Source organism: Alligator sinensis, unplaced genomic scaffold (assembly GCF_000455745.1).
Source record: "Alligator sinensis unplaced genomic scaffold, ASM45574v1 scaffold118_1, whole genome shotgun sequence".
NCBI classification, from domain to species: domain Eukaryota; kingdom Metazoa; phylum Chordata; order Crocodylia; family Alligatoridae; genus Alligator; species Alligator sinensis.
In genome coordinates this window covers 1,071,193-1,071,505 of record NW_005841850.1, presented here as the reverse complement: position 1 = coordinate 1,071,505, position 313 = coordinate 1,071,193, and the positions used below count along the sequence as shown (strand labels likewise).

General features: G+C 73.8%; 1 protein-coding gene across 1 annotated transcript in view; it reads left to right on the top strand.

Moving 5' to 3' along the window:
- The window catches only part of TBX2 (T-box 2), a 14,822-nt gene that overhangs the window by 2,773 nt on the left and 11,736 nt on the right, over positions 1-313 (top strand). The window lies entirely within an intron of this gene.

Here is a 313-nt window from a genome sequence, read left to right as displayed (position 1 = left end):
CGCTGCCCCTGCCTCTCCCCGGGGTGGGGGGGGAAATGAAAAGTCCTGCGGGGCTCGGAGCAGCTGGGCGATCCGGGGAGGGAGCTGTGTATCCCCGCATCCAGGCCGGGGCTGCCCGCAGCCCCCGCACGGGCGGCCCGCGGGGTTTCCCCGAGGCCGGAGCGGGTCGGCCGGGGGGGCTGGAGCTGCTGCACGGGGCCAGGCTGGGAGCAGGTCTCAGGTGCGGGGTAGGGGGTGGGGGGCAAGAGATGGCCTCGTCTGACTTGGAGGCTCCTGCCGGGAACAAGGAGCGCGGGAGGGGGATCAATAGGGG